Raw genomic sequence first — 21522 nt, 5'->3', positions numbered from 1 at the left:
GAAAAAAGCGAATCGCAATCGGCCGCAATTGCCAATACCGATTTTGCCACAATCGCTTAAATTTCGCAGTATCAGCATTTTTCCATGTAGAAATTGCGATCTCGCAATTAGCGAAATCGCATTTTGCGATCTCGCTAACTGCGAGATCGCACAAACGGGAAGTCGCATTTCAAGCCCATTGATGACATCACAACCAGGAAGTAGGCTTTTCCCACCCACAAACAGAACACTGAGCCAGACAGTGGAAGCAACATTCTGAAGAGCTCCAAACCTCTGATTGTGCAGCACCCCAGCAGGACACAAATCCTCAACATGTCCCAGGAAGCAGCAGGGAGCAGTGGGCAAGGGAGGAAGAAAAAAATCAAGTTCTCTGAACTAGAACTAGAGTATTTGATTGAGGGGGTCTCCAAGGACCATGCACGCCTCTTCGGCAAAGACTCCTGGAGGGTGCCAGAGGCAGACAAGCGCCGGATCTGGCAGCGCATCCGCGCTAAAGTAAATTCGGTCGAGGTGACCCAGCGGTCAATTGATGACCTCAAGATGCGCTGGTACGACCTGAGAGGTTGTTCAAAGGAGCGTATTGCCGAGAGACTTGACTAGCCACCGGTGGAGGGGATCCTATTGCCACACCAAACACTCCATTGGAGGACCTCATAGAGGACACCCTCGCACCAGAAGCCTGCATGGGGGTAATCCAGCTGGACTCGTCCCGACCCAGCCAACAATCAGAAGGTAAGTGCCATGCGACTGCGACTCTGTCCCCCAACAATGCCCATGACTCCTGAGCTAGCAATATGACATCCCCAGTAATGCAGGCCATGCACACCTGAAATGCCCCATTGCATTGTGGTAGTTGTAGTGAAATCATAATTCCCCAGATAGCTCAACACAGCCAGACCTGTCAAATCAAAGTAATCCCAAAAGCCAGTCAGGAAAAGCAAGCCTGCATGCATGTATCAACATCTCATGTGCAAGAGACATAACATTAATCATGCACCCTTTTACATCACAGGTGCTGTCGACCAACCCAGCACTGATAACGAGGCCCTGCACATCGCGGAGACCCAGGAGGACACTGAGGGTGAGGGCCAGTCCAACCAACAACCCGGTCCATCACAGCCACCTGCAGTGCTTCCACCACCACCACCCCGTGTGGACAGGGCCACCCCTGCAGTCACAGGTGTCCAGCCAACACCCCAACAGACACCCACAGCAGTGGTACAGGCCACACCACCAGTGCCTAGGAGGCAGATGAGGCGCACAGCTGGAGCAAGAACACACTCCAGCGCACTGAGGTGCCAGCAGCGTCAGGCCTCAACGGGCACGGGCAGGGCACTCCTTCTTCCTGATCCTGGCCTGGCCATTGAACGCAGCATGCTGGCGGTGCACCGTACCCAGGCGCGTCACCTGGCAGCAATCCACACACAGCTGCAGGTGACTGGCCAAAATATCACCCAGATGACCGCTGCTGTCAGGGAGAACAGCCAGCTGCTGGTAGCCCAGTAGGACATGACCGGCGGCCGCCACCGCCAACTACTGGCCCGCCTGTCGGCCTACACCAGGTCGAACCACATTATTGGTAATGCAACGACACAGCTGGCACGCAGGTCACTTGCCATGTAGGGCCAGATGATACAGTGTTGCCAGGATGTGGCCAGGTCACTTGATCTGCTAACAGCAGCAGTGCTCGGCAGCCAGCCCACTGCCCATGGAGAACCAGGGGGGCCTGACGATGTGAGCGAGGTTGCGTCGACAAACAGCAGCACATCCTTGCCGCCTGTGCCTGTACATCGCCGCAGCAGCAGGCCCACAGCATCAACTCGGCCAACACCGTCCCTCAGGACCCAGAGAGACGACTTGGTGCGTCTCATCGCAACCGCCAGTGAGAACTTGGACACTGTCGGTAGGGCCATGCTGGACACACCTGCAAGCCCTCTACCCCTGCATGGGGAGGTATGAAGAAATACTGTCCTCATGTGACACCAAAGAAACAAAAGGCCACTTTATTGTGCATTAACAATAAAGATTTATGGTCTGACTTGAATCAAACTCATGTCATTATTACATTTGTCATGCATGAGTGCAGTGTTTTGTGAGGGGTATGGGTGCACTAGAAACAGTTAATAGGGATGTGGTTGCGGCGCTTGTGTCCTTCAGCAGGATGTTCCCCGCGTGCATGACGCACATGTGGAGGTGGGCGGTTGTCCCCTTCCGACTCACTGCCAGATATCTCCACTGGTATCCTGCGCTTGGTAGCAATGTTGTGGAGTATTGCACACACGGCCACGATGTGGCAGCAGACCTCAGGTGTGTATTTGATGGCCCCACCAGTCTTGTGAAGTATGCGGAAACGGCTCTTCAATAGGCCAAATATCCTGCAATTTCTTGTGCGTATGTGTGCAGCATTGTAACGCCGTTGCTGTGGTGTGGCAGGGTTGAGGTAAGGGGTGAGGAGGTACTCACGTAGACCGTAGGCGCTGTCACCTGAAGGTAAGAAGCACAGGGTGAGTGCCTGTTCTGCGCAGATACATGATCACAGTGTACTATTTGGGGGCATGTGTACTTACCTAGTGGGTGTCCTTCGCCAAAGTCTCCTCTGGCCAGTCGTGTGTGCATGCCGCTGTGCCGGAAGATGAAGGAGTCATGTGTGCTCCCCGGATATTGTGCCACTATGTCCGTGATGATAGTCTTGGCGTTGCACACCATCTGGATATTGAGGGAGTGTTAGGACTTGCGGTTGCGGTACATGTATTCCGTTTGTGCTGGTGGGCAGATGTGGATGTGGGTACAGTCAATGCATCCAATTACATGTGGGAATTGTGCAATGTTGTAGAAATGAAGCTTGGTGTCATTCAAGTCCTGTTGGGTGGTGGGGAATGAGATGTAGTGGTGTAGCCGGGTCAGCATTGCATCTATGAAACTCCTTAGGCAGCGGGACATGGTGGGCTGGGATATCCCCCCTGCAACAGGGACTATCCCCTGGAAGCTTCCGGAGGCCAGTAGGTGCAGGCTGCACAATACCTGGACATGGGTGGGCACGGCATTGGTCCTCCTTGTTGGGTGCTGCATCAGGGGGTCTAGGTCCTGGATCAGCTTGATGATCATTGCCCCATTCAGGCGGTACTTAGAGTAAATGTGCTCATCAGTTTGGCCCAGAAGGGTGATCCGCTGGCGGAAAATTCGCTCCTGGATCCTGCGTCTGTTCTGTGCTGCTCGCTGTAGCCTTCGCCGCCTGACCACCATGTAGAGTCCTGGCATTGTGAGAGTCCTCATGCTCCAGCTGCGTCCCCTTAAGTGTGTTTGGTCAGAGCTGCACCTGTTGATAGTTTGGTAAAGTTATATATATATATATTTTTTCCTTCATGATTACCACCTGGTTTGGGTTCTCCTTAAATTGCGCCTCTCAAATAGCGATTTTTGGGTTTTTCGCATTTGTCGATTTTTCTTGAATTGCGATAGCAATTATTTTGCGAATTCGCAAATTGTTTCGCAGAATCCATGGTATCTCGCAAATTCCGAATCGCTAATGGGCTTCTTCGAATTTATTTGCGACCTCGCATTTTTTCTTTAGCGAATTGGCAATTATAGAGTTTTCACTATCAAGAATTCCTTTTCTTCAAATTGCGCTCGCAAATGCGAATTCACAGCAATTGCGAGCGCAATTTGGCTTCATGAATCTGGCTGTTAATCTCCCAACTTAAAACATGCCATGGAGCGTGTTTGCACATTTGTCACATCAGGCCTGCCCGCTGTCTTCACTACTGTGCAAACGTGCCCCATTTTAAGTTGGGGGATTAAGTCCCCTTGAATCCTGAGGGTCCCCGGGGTCCAACTAGCCCACCAGGTACCTCCAGTAAGCGCCACAGAGCTGCGTTGCAGAGAGGTGGTCCATGGCCATGCCCCTTTTTACACCTCTCTGCAATGCAACTCTGTTGCGCTTACTGGAGGTACCTGGTAGACTAGTTGGCCCCCAGGGATACTCAGGATTCAAGGGGACTTAATCCCCCAACTTAAAACACGACACAGAGCGCGTTTGCACACTTGTCATATCAGGTCTCACCCATGCCTTCACCACTGTGCACCCTGTGGCACCTTTTTAAATTGGGGGATTACGTTCCCTTGATTCCTGAGGGTCCCTGGGGTCCAACTAGCCCACCAGGTATCTCCAGAAAGCGCCACAGAGCTGCATTGCAGAGAGGTGTAAAAAGGGGCATGGCCGTGACCACCTCTCTGTGGCGCTTACTTGAGGTACCTGATGGGCTAGTTGGCCCCCAGGTACCCTCAGGATTGAAGGGGAATGAATCCCTCAACTTAAATGCGCCATGGGGCGAGTTTGCACAGTGGTACAGGGAGGGGGCGGGGCCACCAGCATGATGTTGTTTTTTGGGGTTTTTTAGAAGGGGGCTGTGTGGCCCCCCTTATTTTCCTATTTTTTGGGCCCTGGGGACCCCATCCCCCAGTGCCTGACCCCTATTTTGTTAATTTTGTTTTTTAAATACAGGAAGGAGGCCGTGTGGCCCTACTCCCGAGGCCATTTTCGGCCCTGAGGACCCCATCCCTCGGTACTGGTCTTTCATTTTTTTGGGGGGGGGCGTGTCCCCCCTCCTGGCCAACTTCTAGCGCCAGGGATCCCATCCCCCGGGGCGTGGCCACTCCGTTGGGGACCATGGGGGGAGCCCCAATGCCCCCATGGTCCCACCAGCTCCCCACCTCCTGCGGGAGCTGGCATTGCTTTTTCGCAAGGGGAGATGCTAACATGCAGCCCCCCTTATGGAAAAGCAATCTGCTTTAGATTTTTGAAGCGAAAGTAGGAAACCTGCTCTCGCTTCCAAAATCCATAGCAAACAACAGTGTCCCGGGGGTGGGCACCTCAGGACACTGCAGGAGCCGGTCCTGGGGGATGGCAGTCCCCAGGGCCATCAAGGGCTCCAGGAGGGGGGACCGTGAGGTCCCTCTCCCTACCCGTGCACAGCCCCAGGGAGGTGGTCGTCCTCGGGGTTAAGGAGTCCGTAACAGACCACCACATTTCAATACTTAGTGCCCAGGGGAGGTGGTGGTCCCCGGAGTGTGTGGGGGGGGCTCGAGCCCCCCACACAGGTTTTTTTTGTTTTTAATTAGAGCCCCGGGGAGGTGGCAGTCCCCGGGGCTGTGTGGAGCTGCGTGCCCCACGTTTTTATCATAAAAGTCCCAGGGTGGTGGTGGTCCCCTGGGTGTGTGGGGGGGCTCGAGCCCCCCCCCCACACAGATTTGTTTTTTTTAGTTGAGCCCCGGGGAGGTGGCGGTCCTCAAAGCTGTGGGGGATCTGCGTGCTCCCCCACAAAACATAAATGAAGCCCCGGGGAGGTGGCGGTCTCCAGGGCTGTGGTGGCCCCACTATATATTTCCTGCATGCCCCTGAGACCTGGCCCTCCCGGGGGCTTAAAAATAACAAATTCCTTTGTTTTATTGTTTATTTTTGCATCCAGATTCGTGCACCAAGCGCAAATTTGGCCGATTTTGTTGTTTTTTAAAAACGTTCTTTGGCCCAGGGGGTCCCTGGATGACCTCCTCAGCAGGCCTATGGGGTCAGGGTGTCTGTATCCTACCCCCTTTCCTTGTTTTTCATCCTTATTTCTCTGTTTTCTTGTGACTCGGTTACCAAGTCACAAGATGGCTGCCAATACTTCCTGGTTTGGAGTGTTGGCAGCCAATCAGAGTGAAACTCATGCCCGGGAGGGTTCGCGAACCCACCACTGCCCCAGATATCAAAACTTTTTAATTTCTCAGGAACTACTGAACGGATTTACACCATTTAAATAAAAGGGATCTTTCTGAACCAAGACCTACCTTTTTGCCAAATTTGGTGTAATTCCATTCAGCAGTTCGGGCTTTAGTCTTGTCTATAGTTTCCTATTGAAAATAACATGGGGAAAACGCTTTTTGGGACCCCCTCTTTTTTCTCAGCCCCACTTGACGATTCACCCCGAAACTTTACAGACAGGAGCTGACCGGAGCACCCCACTAGTTTTGAAAATTTCGCAAAGATTCGTGAACCGGTGCCAAAGTTATTGGAAAAAGAAAAAACACTTTTCGAATAGAAACAAGGTCCTAACTATAAATACATACTGGTGACTGCCAGTAGGTAATATATATATATATATATATATAACAACCAAACAAGTTGCCTGCAATGAGAGGGACCACACAAGGAGATAGGATTTGCCGTTTATTAGTTGAAAAACGCCGTGGATAACAAACGGCTGCCTGCTGCTGCCAAATTCCAGTTCAGCTCGACGCGTTTCGTGCCTCCTGGCACTTAGTCATGGGCTTCTGGCTTTGGTGAAGAATCGGCACAGATTTTGCCGGGGTACCTGGTAAGTTTATAATAACAACTCCGCCCCAGTGGGCGTGGCCACGCTCCGTGGCTTGATGGTAGTTGTAGTGCCCCAAGGGTTTTACTCCAGTGAGTACTTAGCTATCTTCATCTTAAAACAAGTGAAACACCTCAGTGGGTTGCAGTAAGCAGGGGAGCCGCCAGTCCACTTCCGTAAATGTTTTCAAAAGGCATCCTTGTCCATAGCCTCAGCGTCGCTTGGCGCTGCTGCCGGGCTGCACACCGTGCAGCGGGTCCTCCCTCGCGGCTCAGGCGGTGCCGCTCATATAACAACCAAACAAGTTGCCTGCAATGAGAGGGACCACACAAGGAGATAGGATTTGCCGTTTATTAGTTGAAAAACGCCGTGGATAACAAACGGCTGCCTGCTGCTGCCAAATTCCAGTTCAGCTCGACGCGTTTCGTGCCTCCTGACACTTAGTCATGGGCTTCTGGCTTTGGTGAAGAATCGGCACAGATTTTGCCGGGGCACCTGGTAAGTTTATAATAACAACTCCGCCCCAGTGGGCGTGGCCACGCTCCGTGGCTTGATGGTAGTTGTAGTGCCCCAAGGGTTTTACTCCAGTGAGTACTTAGCTATCTTCATCTTAAAACAAGTGAAACACCTCAGTGGGTTGCAGTAAGCAGGGGAGCCGCCAGTCCACTTCCGTAAATGTTTTCAAAAGGCATCCTTGTCCATAGCCTCAGCGTCGCTTGGCGCTGCTGCCGGGCTGCACACCGTGCAGCGGGTCCTCCCTCGCGGCTCAGGCGGTGCCGCTCATATAACAACCAAACAAGTTGCCTGCAATGAGAGGGACCACACAAGGAGATAGGATTTGCCGTTTATTAGTTGAAAAACGCCGTGGATAACAAACGGCTGCCTGCTGCTGCCAAATTCCAGTTCAGCTCGACGCGTTTCGTGCCTCCTGGCACTTAGTCATGGGCTTCTGGCTTTGGTGAAGAATCGGCACAGATTTTGCCGGGGCACCTGGTAAGTTTATAATAACAACTCCGCCCCAGTGGGCGTGGCCACGCTCCGTGGCTTGATGGTAGTTGTAGTGCCCCAAGGGTTTTACTCCAGTGAGTACTTAGCTATCTTCATCTTAAAACAAGTGAAACACCTCAGTGGGTTGCAGTAAGCAGGGGAGCCGCCAGTCCACTTCCGTAAATGTTTTCAAAAGGCATCCTTGTCCATAGCCTCAGCGTCGCTTGGCGCTGCTGCCGGGCTGCACACCGTGCAGCGGGTCCTCCCTCGCGGCTCAGGCGGTGCCGCTCATATAACAACCAAACAAGTTGCCTGCAATGAGAGGGACCACACAAGGAGATAGGATTTGCCGTTTATTAGTTGAAAAACGCCGTGGATAACAAACGGCTGCCTGCTGCTGCCAAATTCCAGTTCAGCTCGACGCGTTTCGTGCCTCCTGGCACTTAGTCATGGGCTTCTGGCTTTGGTGAAGAATCGGCACAGATTTTGCCGGGGCACCTGGTAAGTTTATAATAACAACTCCGCCCCAGTGGGCGTGGCCACGCTCCGTGGCTTGATGGTAGTTGTAGTGCCCCAAGGGTTTTACTCCAGTGAGTACTTAGCTATCTTCATCTTAAAACAAGTGAAACACCTCAGTGGGTTGCAGTAAGCAGGGGAGCCACGGAGCGTGGCCACGCCCACTGGGGCGGAGTTGTTATTATAAACTTACCAGGTGCCCCGGCAAAATCTGTGCCGATTCTTCACCAAAGCCAGAAGCCCATGACTAAGTGCCAGGAGGCACGAAACGCGTCGAGCTGAACTGGAATTTGGCAGCAGCAGGCAGCCGTTTGTTATCCACGGCGTTTTTCAACTAATAAACGGCAAATCCTATCTCCTTGTGTGGTCCCTCTCATTGCAGGCAACTTGTTTGGTTGTTATATGAGCGGCACCGCCTGAGCCGCGAGGGAGGACCCGCTGCACGGTGTGCAGCCCGGCAGCAGCGCCAAGCGACGCTGAGGCTATGGACAAGGATGCCTTTTGAAAACATTTACGGAAGTGGACTGGCGGCTCCCCTGCTTACTGCAACCCACTGAGGTGTTTCACTTGTTTTAAGATGAAGATAGCTAAGTACTCACTGGAGTAAAACCCTTGGGGCACTACAACTACCATCAAGCCACGGAGCGTGGCCACGCCCACTGGGGCGGAGTTGTTATTATAAACTTACCAGGTGCCCCGGCAAAATCTGTGCCGATTCTTCACCAAAGCCAGAAGCCCATGACTAAGTGCCAGGAGGCACGAAACGCGTCGAGCTGAACTGGAATTTGGCAGCAGCAGGCAGCCGTTTGTTATCCACGGCGTTTTTCAACTAATAAACGGCAAATCCTATCTCCTTGTGTGGTCCCTCTCATTGCAGGCAACTTGTTTGGTTGTTATATATATATATATATATATATATATATATATATAAAAATATATATATAAAAAACTGACAAACCCTTGCTGAGTTCCGATCTCGTCCACCTGACAAGGCTGGTGCAGGTAAGCGGGAGCAAGACCCGCTTAATATATAATGAAAGCAACCTCCTCACTTTGTGAAGGAAGACACCGGCACCCCAGGGATATACCACCAAAACATTTTATTCAAACGGCTGACACGTTTCGACCAGAAGGTCTTTATCCCTGGGGTGCTGATGTCTTCCTTCGCGAAGTGAGGAGGTTGCTTTTGTTTTATATATATATATATATATATATATATATATATATATATATATATATATATATATATATATATATATATATATATATATATACACACATCTATATCTATACCTATCTATCTATCAATATATATATATCACCATATGCCATTAGCTGGCCATCACAGTGCTTCAGAACAAGGGTGGCGTGGGTCAGGAAAAGAGTCAGCTCACTACAAAATGTATTCAAACTCCGCACCAATTAAGGAACAACTACCACGCTCTTAATGTTCAAGGCAGAGAATTATTGTTTAAATCCACCATAATGCGTATTGACCAAGCACCGTTAATCACACCACATGTGTGATTAACGGTGCTTGGTCAATAAGATTAAATGATGGCTGGAGAGAGACAAGGTAGCTCACAAAAGAGAAGAGGTAGAAGTGGGGGAGAGAAAAGGGAGGAAAATCATAGATTAAAAGAACAAGGACATTGCAAGAAAATGCTTGACAGTGGGAAGGAGATAGAAAGAAAGAAACACAGGAAAGTGATTGGGGGTAGGAAAAGAGAAAGGTGGTAAGGAGATGTGAGAGGCATAGAGATTGAGCGGATAGAGGAAAGACAGGTAGGGTGAGGAGCTCAAAGACTCATATTCAGTGGGCGAGCTGTCATTAGTGCAGTAGGTGCTGTGCTACTGGATCCTGTGAGTGTGAGGGGACCACCCACTCATGGCTATCTTTAATGCTTACTGGTGCCAGGGTAAGATCCTATTCTTTTCTTGCTTGCATTAGGGCCCATGACACCCTTGCTACGCCGCTGCTCCTCAGACCTAGTGGTTGGGGCTATTCCTCATTCGGCTAAATTGCCAATCTCTGAACCACAACCCGCATAGTGACCTTTACAGAACCTACTCCATTTTACTTAATGCCAAGAACTAAAAGAGGTCAAGATAATCTTTCATACCTGGAGAGGTAGAAATCTAATAATACAGCACCATTTTATATTTATCCAACTCTTTCTCAGTTTAGGTCGTTAAAATTAGGGGGGTTTGTGAAAATCGTAAGATTTGCTTTTATTCAATTAAACAGAGTATCGCAAATTTACTCAGAATTATCTGAAATTACAGGAAATGAAAAAGTAACATTGAGCGCTACATTTTAGCATGAAGTGCACAAAAAAAGTGCCAGGAACAGCAGCCGCTTGTGTTTTGGTTGTTTGCGCGTATCCCGTAATCCCATGTTAAGATTATGCTGTGAACACAGCGCAATTACACCATGTGGCTTACTGCCGTATTTTGCGATTTCATGTAACAAGTGTAATGCTAAATGTGCAAAATGACGTGCGGTTACACTTGGGTAATGGAAATTTCGCCCAGGCCTAGTTAAAATCAGACAAACCTGCTTGATACATCCACAGCCTCCCTCCATGAGTGCCTAAGGTCATCTCTTTTCAGGCAAAGCCTGATCCTAATATCAAGTTAATAACAAATGCCTACCTCTACATCAGTTAATAGTCACCGATAAGGTGGGAATGTCTTCATCAAGGACACTATCGGCCATTCAATGGCTACTTAAACAAACTATTGCTTCATGTCCCTCCCATCCTAGATATGTGGAGGAACATGCGCAGTAGACCATGGAAGATCTCCCTCTGGGGACAACGTCCACGCATTAATCATCGTGCATTGAAGGATTGCGATTGTCAAAAGGGCTGCAGAAGAGCAGCACAGCAGGAGCTCGTGAGCCCAGCGGGCCATGTTCAGAAGCCATGTATGCATGACCCATTTCACTCCTGCAGAGGTGCTAAATTGCCTTCAGAAACTGGAGAAAACATGCAGAAATATAGACTCAGTTGATGTGCAAATATAATAACCAATTCAATTGCACACACCACATACTGAATTGTGTTTTGTTCCTGAATGATGTGTATTATTAATACTCAGCAGTACTCTTTGGCCCTCATTATGAGTGACAGAATTTCACTATAAATGATAACTCTTGGTAGCCTTAATTCTGAGCATCTCCAGGCCCAAATTAAACTCCAGATCTGATACTTCCTTGCACGAAAAACACATGCACCTGTTAGAAGTGGTGGGTGCTGCAGGCAGCATCACAGCCCATCCCTCACCTGACCTCAGCAGCAGCATGGGGTATCAGGCAACACTTACCCTGGACTGGCTCATGCATGCGCCGAACCCTTGCCCTTACCCCAATGCAACCACCCCAGCCTTTACCAGTCCTGCTGCTGACACTTTCTGCCTGCTCAAAACAGGTACAAAACACCAGTAATTTTCTCCCTTGAAACAACAGGGTAAAAGTCCTAGGGCCATATTTATCACCCTTGTGGCGCAGGGTAGCGCAGCAAGTCACCTTGCTGCGCTACCCTGTGTCTCAGGGAAAGGGCAGGAATGCGATTTATTAATCCAATACAACACATTCTTGTCCTTTCCTCTTGCACCGGAGCTGTTTTGGCAGCCTAGCACCAACACAGGCACCCTTCGACCATGAAGCAAGGGTGCCTTTGTTGTGGGCAGCGTTGTTTTTGTGCAGAAAGAGGCACAACAATCTTGAGAGGCTTTTTTCCCTCACATAGAAAGAGGAAAAAACTTGGAGAAATAAAGATATTTCTCCTAGTTATGCCTCATTTGGGGATGCATTTCTTTTTTGGCATATTCACAGGTTTGCCAGGATTGGCAAATCTGGGAAGGTGTCAGAAACCATGGGAGCTGTATGGGAAAACCCACACAATGCCCATGGAATGGTTCGTTTGCGCAGAGTAATGCAACACAGTGATTTTCCCTCAATCAATCAATCATTCAGTCTTCTTGTATAGCACGACTACTCCACCTGTTAGGGTCTCAAGGCGCTGAGGGGGGTGGGGATCAGCGGTTTAGTCGCAGAGACAGATCATGAGGTCCTTCATGAATTGAGGCAGTGACGGTGATTGCCTGAGATGTAGAGGCAGGGAGTCCCAGGTCTTCTCGGCGAGATAGGAGAAGGATCTTCCTCCAGCCGTGGTCTTGCAGATCCGTGGGTTGGTAACTAGGGCTCATTTTGCGAAGCAGAGATGTCTGTTGAGTTTGTAGAAGGAGAGGCGGTGGTTGAGGTATGCAGGTTCGGCATTGTGAAGGACTTGTAGGTGAGGAACTTGAAAGTAATCCTTTTGTTGATCGGGAGCCAGAGGAGGTCTCTTAGGTGGCCAGTGATCACGCTGCGGCGGGGGATGATCAGGATGAATCTGGCAGAGGCATTCTTGATGTTCCTGCAGTTTCTTAAGCATTTTCTGGGTGGTACTGGCATAGAGTGCGTTGCCATAGTAGAGTCTGCTGCTGATGAGTGCATGGGTGACTGTTTTCCTGGACTTGATGGGGATAAACTTGAAAATCTTCCAAAACAGGCATAGTGTGTGGAAGCAGGAGGACGAAACAGCATTGATTTGGTGGTTTATTAAGAGCGAGGCGTCCAGGATGATGCTGAGGTTTTGTGCATTATCTGTGGGTGTGGGGAGGTTCCGAGTGCTGCAGGCCAGCAGGAATCGTCCCAATCGAGGGTTGGGAGCCCAGGATGAGTTCTGAGTTGAACTTGAATCAGCTGTCCTTTATCTAGGTGGTGACAGCCTTCATCCCGTTGTGGAAGTTGCTCTCAGCAGCCTTGGGTTTGTCTGTGAGGGAGACAATCAGCTGGGTGTCATCAGCAAAGGAGATGATGCGCTGGATTACGCCATATTCTCGAAGCCATTCACACCCATGCAAAATCGCTTTGTGGGTTTTCAAAAATATGACTTTAGGTGTGCGTTGCTCTTGCACCATTTTGTGTGGTGTAAGTTCAGCGCAAACCGGCTCATAAATACGGCCCTCATTATCGCCAGGGTCGATGTGGTTATTCCTCATTCTTTGGGGAAAACTGGTAATTGCTGGGTTTTAGTGCAAGGATATCAGCTGGAATTGGGGGAACACAGTGCTCCCATATCCCTGCACCAAAGGATGTCACACTTGTAGTCGGGCCTTGTTATCCAACAGTCTAAGTATTTTTCTATCGAAAGACATTGCAATGGTCAACTGTGGCGAAAGAGGGGTCACTTTTTTTCCCGGCTGCCCTTCAGTTCTCTCTTCTTGCATCCTCTGCTCTTCATCCTGCAAATAGAGATAGAGCATCAGAAAATAGCTAAACCATATAAGTGTTCCCAACAGTGCGAATTAAACGTTGCTATTTAAAGAGAGAGGTGTCTTCTGAAAAGCAGTGTTCATTTCAAAACATGATTAAGTACTCAGCCCACCAAAAATAGATTCCTGGAACAATTCTTAATGTATTTATGTTGAAAAATGTTTGCAGCATCTTCGCTTTGTACAATTTAACAGCTCAGTAGTTGACAGCAACAACAAAACACAGGTTAAAAAAAAGCACCCGTAAAAAAGACATTTTGTTTAGAAAAAGATCTAAACTCGGTAATGTTTGCACTTACATAATCTTTGTTTTATTTTTTTGTCTGTAGGCATGGTTAAGTTAACAAGCCTCTTTGCCCACATGATTTATGTGTGCAAAAAGTGCGTCTGTGGGCTCATATGGCAGCCGGGATCGGTAGCTGGTGAAAATATATAGATATGTAAATTTAGGGGGAAGGGCAAGAATATCAGGTACCACCAGGAATGAGCCTAGAAGAGCTCTTTGAAAAATTGGTGAGCACTAGCAAAGTAATAACTGTGTGGATATCCACTCACTACCAAGTGGGTTTTACAGCCAATGAGCAGACTTCCAACTAGGGACTCATTTAGGGTTAGCCCTCCTAAATCCTCAGTTTACCCATTCCATTTTGATGGGAGTGGGGGTGAAGTGCTATTAATCTACTGGTGTAGGAAGGGGGGTGCGGTGGGCGCGGACCGCCCCTGGTGTCATCACTGAGGGAGGTGACAAAATGGCAAAAATATATGTTTTAAACACATATTTTTGCCATTTTGTCAAACCGGGGGTGACAAGTGCCATCACTGAGGAGGGTGACAAAATGGCAAAAATATTTGTTTTAAACACGTTTTGCCATTTTGTCAAGCCGGGGTGACAAGAAGTTTTCCGCACCAGGTACCACCTGACCTTGCTACGCCACTGGATTGTAGCCACCTCCAGATCCTCTTGCGTGCTATCATTGGCGTACAATCATCTGCAAAGTGGCTTCTCAGAAAGTAATCTGCAAAAGTGTGGATAATAACATATTGTGCTTCTAGACCTTAGCAGGAGCCGCATTCCAAGAAATGCCAACAAATAATGAATGAGGGGTCAAAGACAAAAAGAGAAAGGAAAAAAATAAAGACACAACGTGAGGAGAAAGCAAAGGTGGGTATTATGTAAACTAAATGAAGAAAAAAAAATAGGAGGTTGGAACAACAGATGCAGATAATGTGGACAAAGAGAGAGGATATAAATAGAAGACAGGAACAATTAAACAGAACATAACAAAAGAGAAGAATGGAACAACAATTAAAGGGGAAACACTTCAATGAAGATAGGAAGAGAAAAGGAAGAAAAAGGGATTAGTGGGAAAGAGAAAAAGAGCATGGTGAACATATTCAAAGAAAATGGGTGGCATGGAAAAAACAAGGTAAATATAAAGGCAGACAAGAGGAGGACTAAAAAAGAAAAGATATAGGGGCAGATTGACCAAAGTGTCACCCACACAGCGCAGCAGCCAAAAATGCTGCACTGCGTTGCACAATAGGGAGAGCAGAAGAGCACCATATCTACAGCCATATGGCACTCTCCCCCCCTCTCCTTAGTGTCGGCGCAGAATTTTGCTGCAGAACGCCACACACACACCTTTCTGCCATAGTGTAAGGTGGTGTGCATGATTCTAGTGTATTTTTTGTATTGGAAGAGTACCCTCCCAGTACAAGGAGAACATACCCTGATCCTGTGCACACGCACGTGTGTTAAATAGTCCAAGTATGAGGACTAAGGTTTCTATTCATAAAGAGTGATTGCTTCAAAAAAAGGGAGGTGTAACTCATCAGGGCTGTAGGGCTACATGAATGTCGAGATCGTGAAAAATGCGGAGCGGTGGAGAAGGGACCCCGTCCGCGTGTGGATTTGAGGCGGGTGGAGGATCCACCACCCGGACGCCGTTTTGCTCCCAGACGCACTTATCGCGTGCGCTCTTGCCCTGTTACAGACAGTCTACGTAATTCAGGACGCCATCGGCCCTGCAACCCTTGCCTGATTTCCCAGCAGCTCCCTGGCGTTTTATGTCTCAAGCTCACCCACCTGATTTCCCAGCAACTTCCCGGCGTTTACCGCCTCAAATCCACACGCGGACGGGGTCCCTTCCCCTACAGCCCTGATGAGTTACACCTCCTTCACGGTGTGACGAAACACGTGTCGGCTGGCTACTGTCTCACTGTACTGTCCCTTATATGATTTCTATAAAAGAAACGTTATTCATACGAATCTTGACATTCTACGTTCCCTTTTTTTGAAGCAATCACTCTTTATGAATAGAAACCTTAGTCCTCATACTCGGACTATTTAACACACGTGCGTGTGCACAAGATCTGTTCTCCTTCCGATTGGTCCAGGCCTCCCTAGACCATTTCAGGGGTGTTTTTCCCGAAGGGTTTGTGTTCCCCTGTCCTGCTTTGCACCGCGTGCCTACTGCACACCGATCTCAGCCACAACATCACACTGCTTAGAGCGCCACTACTTCCTACTCTCCTAACACAAACCCAGTCTCCTACCCTCCCAGTACAAAATACTTTGCCTAGACAACTTGTAAATCTTTTCTTACTGTGCATATGTGCTGTATAGTGCAGCACACGTGAAAAGTTGGAAAAGAAAAGATATTATAACATTTCTCCTTTTCACACCTGCTTTCAAGTGGCATTATTTTTGACACAAGACCCTGTCAAATATTGTTTAAGAAGATAGGGTTTTGCGTCACAAACCATGGGTGGTTGAATGGGAATGCCATTATACCACTGCTGTAACACCCCCCCCCCTTGATGCTAAGTAACTAAAGTAGTGCTTCACAATGGTTTGCATTAATTTCAGACTACTCTTCAGTGCAAAACTAGTTTTGCACTGGAGAGTAAATTACTAAACAAACATTTTGCGCTGGTCACATTTGTGATGCAAACCCAGAGCAAAATGTTAGTAAAACTGGCCCTGAGTATGGAATGAGAAGCATTGAAAGAAGAAGGTTGAGTGGAGGGACAAGAACAATAGCTTGAGAGGGAAAAGAGGGAAAGGCAGATAGGGTTGAGAGAGAGAGAGATGTGGGGATTCATGTAAGAAACAATCTTGTACAACATCTCCACCACTGGTGACCTGTGTGTCCTAATAACTAGCTAAAGAAACTTATATGGCTGAAACACATTATGTATGAGCATATGATATTGCATATATTCCACTATAGCAACAGTCCTATTTTAATACTAAAAAGATATTAAAGGTCAAAAGGCTACAAACAAGAACTAATATGCCCATAGCGATATTATGCCCTAGATTTGTTGAAGAATAGGCTACACAACCAGAGAAAAACTGTTTTGAAGAACTGAAGGCCCCGTCTGCCTCTATCAAACTTTATGAAGAGAAACCACTTGGAGGTGTCCATAGAAGTCCAATATATGATGAATGCCAAAAATATTGCAAGCAGCAAACATGCTCTAAGTATGAAGTTGCAATGTTAACAGACAAGTGCTTCGCTGTCAGAACAATTGGAGCATAGAATGCAAAATTTACTTTATTTGTGACTTTTTTTACACAACTTATATAATGCAGAAGTAAGAGGATAGAATATGTGATTTAAAAGAAACACAAGGAGCTGCTAACAATCACATGCCTAGCTCTTCTCCAGAAAGAATGTGAACAATTCTTGAGAAGGAGATACTTTGGGGGGAGGTATAAAGCTGACATCACTAAATCTGCGGTTTCTCACTTGTCTATGTCAACTTCAAAATGAGGCTACACTTACTTGAACAGCATGGCTAAATGTGCAATGTATAACACTGAAATACAAAATGGCAGCTCGTTTAAAATGCGTGTTAATTGGTGTTCAAAATTTGCGTGATTTCGTTTTCACGTAATTGTGTGAAATTTCAGTAAAGGTATGTACAATTACATGTAATTACGTGAAATGCAAACAATCTTCTAGCACTATATTTTACTGTAAAATGAGTCCTTGTGTCAATTCTTGATGCAAAAATGCATTCTGCGCTGAACAATAGCACCAAACAACACAATTGCCATGAATAGCAACCACTTGTGCTCAGGTTATTTGCATTCTTCCCATGCTCCTGTGCTATACATTTTTGCGTAATAGAACAGCAGGCCACCATCCCTGTGTTTACTTTACTAAACAGTAAGCAAGTCTGTGTTTCATAAAGGAACTAGTTTTGCTTTTAAAAAAAAGTTTTTTGTTTGAGTACACGTCGAGGGGTGGAGCAGGCTGTGGAGTTAGTAACTTTTCATCGGTTTGCAACTGGAATTTCGGTCTTAAACAATTGATAAATCTAATTTCAATTCACAATTAGGAGGTAACATCCATATTACATAGTAGATGCAAAAAGGTATGCAGTTCTTGGCTGGTACGGGTGGACATGAGGGCTAAGTGGTCATAAGTCCTCACTGGTTACAGGGGAAGTGGGAAATTCCTCTGGTTACAATTAGGGCCCTCAGACACCCGGCTGGGTGTCGTGCTTCATCATCGGGCATGCTCCTCATCAGGTTGGTGCTGCAATTCCTTAACAGGCTCCAAATGAGGGGCTCTTTGACAGAGAACTTTTATTCCAGTTAGCCGTTTGGTGCCATGGGGGGTGAGGGGCCTATATGTGTAGATGTAAGAAGTGAAGGTGAATGAACCAAGGGAAGTTTAAAACAGAAATTGGAAGTACCAATTGCGCTTCCAACCTGATTAAAAACGAGGTGGCGCACTTCAGAAGTGATGTTTCAGGGTTGGCACTCTATCAAGTGGTCAACATGTTTCTCGACAATTAGTCTTTAGATCAAGCGGCGATTTGTCAGGACCAGTATAAATAAATCTATCGACACAACAGGTGGTTGTCTTGTGAAGTGTCTCTGATTAACCAACCTAGAAAACCTACAGTGTGGTACCTGTAAATGGATGACCAACTTAATGAGATAAAAACAAGTATTAGACAAGGGATTCAATAATGCTTTCCAAATCAAAGCACGTGTCCCCATAAAACAGACATGCTCAAAGCACACAGTGGTGTGGATTAAAAACAATTGTAGGCAAAGTGAGAGCCACGTGAGTGTCTCACGTTATGGTGATATAACACCGACTATGGTAGCAGAAAGGATTAACTCACTCAATTTGGGTTGGTAATTTACAGCCCGGCAGGATTTGCACTTGGAAATCCCTAGTGTCCTGGGCGGAGTCACAAAGGAAGAATATATCAGGACCCACTTCATAAAGACACTTTAGAAACAAAATGTGGGAGAAGAAGTAAAAGACATAGCAAGCACCTCTTTTGCATGAGACCAGAGAATCAAGGAGAAGGAAAAGCGAGCTACGGCATCCGCCGTGTAAATCAAAGTGCGTACTCACGTTTTCTCAATCGCAACACAGTCGGCAGACCTACCACTCGCTGCCGGGGGCCTGGAGGTTGTGAGCTGGTGTTAGGGAGCTCCTAAATACTCCCGGTGGTCCAGTGTGAGTGGGCGGGGTGACTGATTAGTCACCCCGCTGTGAGCTGTGTTGTGGAGGAGGCAGCATGGGTAAATTACTTAAGTAACCTTTATAATGCTAAAAGGTCCCCGGAAAGTGAGAAGAATAGATCAACTTGGATAAGGGGTGAAGAAGGTTTAATACCAGACTTCTCTGTAGAGAAAGTAAAAGAAATTATAAAAAAATTTAATTTATCACGTGCAGCAGGCCCAGATAATCTTCCCGCCGTCCTAATTAAAACCCAGATAGATTGGTGGGCAGGATTTTTATCCCACATGTTTGTGGCAATCCTGGCTTCAGGTCATTTCCCCAAATCCTGGAGAGGTGCCATAATTAGACCCTTGCATAAAAAAGGGGAAAAGAAAGACCCTAAGAACTATAGGTTTATTAACTTAATAGATATTGGGGAAAAGGTATTTTCTAAAATAGTCCTGGGTAACTTAAAGGAATGGGTGGAGCGGCAGTCAATAGTTCCAATAGAGCAAGGTGGCTTCAAGGAAGGGCACTCTACTATTGATCACTGCTTCGCATTGTGGGCTGTAGCGAGGAAGTCCATGGAGCAACGGGGCAAATTGTTTTGTTGCTTCATGGACTTTCGCGCAGCCTTTGACTTGGTGGATAGGGACTGTTTGTGGGAGACATTGAGAAAGTATGAGGTTCCTGCTGATCTTTTGCTGATTATCCAAGAACTGCATAGCCATAACTGGGCACGGGTAATTAAAGATACCTCTGGCGGCCTTACAATGGAAATACCGATAAATAATGGGTTGAGGCAAGGCTGTGTTTTGGCCCCGTTACTTTTTGCCATATTCCTAGCAGACTTGCCCCTTCTCCTGGGTACAGCCAGAGGTGCAAGCAAGCCCAAAAATAAATGGTAAGCATCTGTCCTGTCTGTTGTATGCAGATGACCTTGTAATAAAGGACCAAACAGAGGTGGGGCTTCAGAGGAAGTTCAATGTATTCAATGAATATTCCATCGCAAAGCGACTTACAGTAAACATGGATAAAACAAAAATTCTATGCCTTGAGAAGAAGAGTACGAAGTTTAGCTGGTACTTGGGCCAAACCAAGTTAGATACTGTAAGCGAATATAAATACCTCGGAATATGGTTTGCAAGGTCTCTGAAGTGGGATACCCATTTGGAAGCACAGAAACTAAAAGCGTATTTAGCGGTATGTGGGCTGAAAAGATTCAACCATAGCTATGGCGATATGTCACATAAACCTCTATTGACTGCCTTTAAGGCTATGGTTCCGCCACAATTCCAATATGGGGCAGAAGTTCTCTGCATTGATGGGAAAAGCACCTGGGATAAAGAGGAGGGAAAATGTTTAAAATCCCTGCTGTCCCTCCCTGGGTCGGCGATGATCCAGGCAGTTAGATTAGAATTGGGCCTAACCGCATAGAATGTCCAGGTGCAGATGAGTCTCCTTAGATTCTGGAACCGCTTGGGTCAGAGGGAAGTCACTAAGGTGTCACAATGGTGCATGAAAGAAATTCAGACCAGTGAGTTAAAGTGGGCGAAGGCAACAAGAAGGAAACTCCTGGCCATTTGTGACCACCTGAATGTGAACATCGACCATATGACACTCCAAACTAATGTAATAAAGAATGTTCTTAAAGTGCAGGGTAAAGAAATTTCTAGGGCTATAGACTAAATGTATTTGAGAGAGAAAGACTCCGTAAAGTTTATGAGCTCAGGATGGGAGAAAGACTCAAACTTTCCATATATAGATTTGTTACCAAACCGTTGGTTAAGAACAGAAGTTCTTAAATTAAGAATAGGTATTAATCCGTTATTTACAAATAGTGCAATAAAAACTGCCTTAACGCATCCTGATGGTAAATGTGTGTGTAAACTAGGAATGAAATGTGATATTTTGCACATCTTAATGGATTGTTATATGTTTTTAAATTTACGTAAACTGTTTCTTCGCCCGATATTTTTAAAATATGATGTTGAGGAGCACTCACAAGCACAGGAGCTTCTAGTTGATATGGAAAATCTTGATATTGCGATAGCCATCGGGAAATTTATGCAGGGGGTATATAAGTTCTCGATTTGACTGGAGGCCCAAAAATAGCCAATAGCCTTTTAATCCACATGAACTCTGGTTTTAAATTGTACAAAGGTTGTTTTTAGGATAATATAACTTTTATTGCTAAGAATATGAATTTGTGTTATGTGATTTTATGTGATAAAGTATGAACTGTGGTTTATAGATCAAATGGTCTAAATAAACTTATTTTTTGACTTGACTTGACTTGACTGATTAGTGTTTCTAATAACACTAGGATGTCAGACCAGACATCGGCTGCAAAAATGGTCACCATCTTGTGCGAATGGAGTGTAAACCACCGCCATCTTTTAGAGGGTTGGCGTGTATGGTGGGTTCAATCGAGAACATTTCTCATGCTTATCTCTGAGGGTGTTATGGTCCAATACTGCAGTCGCAATTATCGAAACGGTGTAAACAATGTAGCATACTGTATCTATATGGAAAGGATGTTTGAGTCTACAATTCAAGCTTTGGTCCTGATATGGGTTGCAGGATGGTTGGTTGGAGAACCAATTGACATGATGTGTAATAATGTCACTGTGGGGCATATTATGAGACTATGTTAAACAGGTCCACCCATCATAGTACATGGTGTAATCAACTAGAAAGTGCAAAATGTAAAGCACGTTGGTTATGATGTTGGTGGTCAAGATAGGTGTTGCGGAAAAGGGGAGTTACTCGTAGGCTAAGGTGCCCCAGGTTATTACATATGTAGAGTCAATTAAGGGATGAAAGAGGTATGGTGAGCCCAGTTACTCAGGGGCTGTGATACCCTAGAT

Source organism: Lissotriton helveticus, chromosome 5_1 (assembly GCF_964261635.1).
Source record: "Lissotriton helveticus chromosome 5_1, aLisHel1.1, whole genome shotgun sequence".
In the NCBI taxonomy this organism is placed as follows: Eukaryota; Metazoa; Chordata; class Amphibia; order Caudata; family Salamandridae; genus Lissotriton; species Lissotriton helveticus.
This window is presented reverse-complemented; position numbering follows the sequence as displayed.